We start from the raw sequence: 530 nt of genomic DNA on the forward strand, positions 1-530 counted from the left end.
AAAAAAAAAAAAAAAAAAACGGGGTGCGGGAGAGGAAGATATAACAACCACAATTATTATTTTTTTTTTATAGTTCTTACAACAAGCAAATGGAGGGGACACACTTGGGTGGGAGGGGGAGGGGGAGGAGGGAGGAAGGTTTCGGTGATTGGCCACAATAATCAACCACATTGTATATCAACAAAGTAAAATAAAATAAAATAAAAAAATAAAATAAAAAACCCAGATCTATTCAGGTATATTTGACATATGATAAACCACATACATTTAAACTGTACCATTTGATAAGTTTCACACATACACTATGAAACCGTAACCACAATCAAGGCAATGAACGTATTCATTACCCTCAAAGTTTCCTCGTGCCTCTGATAATACCTCTCTCCCCTCCTCCCCGTCCCAACCACTAATCTGCTTTCTTTCACGACAGGGTAGTTTGTATTTTCTATAGTTTTACATGAGTGGAATAATATAATAAGTGTTCTTTTGTGTTTGGTTCCTTTTACTCAACAAAATTATTTGGAGATTGT

Source organism: Galeopterus variegatus, unplaced genomic scaffold, assembly GCF_000696425.1.
Source record: "Galeopterus variegatus unplaced genomic scaffold, G_variegatus-3.0.2 Scaffold1442, whole genome shotgun sequence".
NCBI classification, from domain to species: Eukaryota; Metazoa; Chordata; class Mammalia; order Dermoptera; family Cynocephalidae; genus Galeopterus; species Galeopterus variegatus.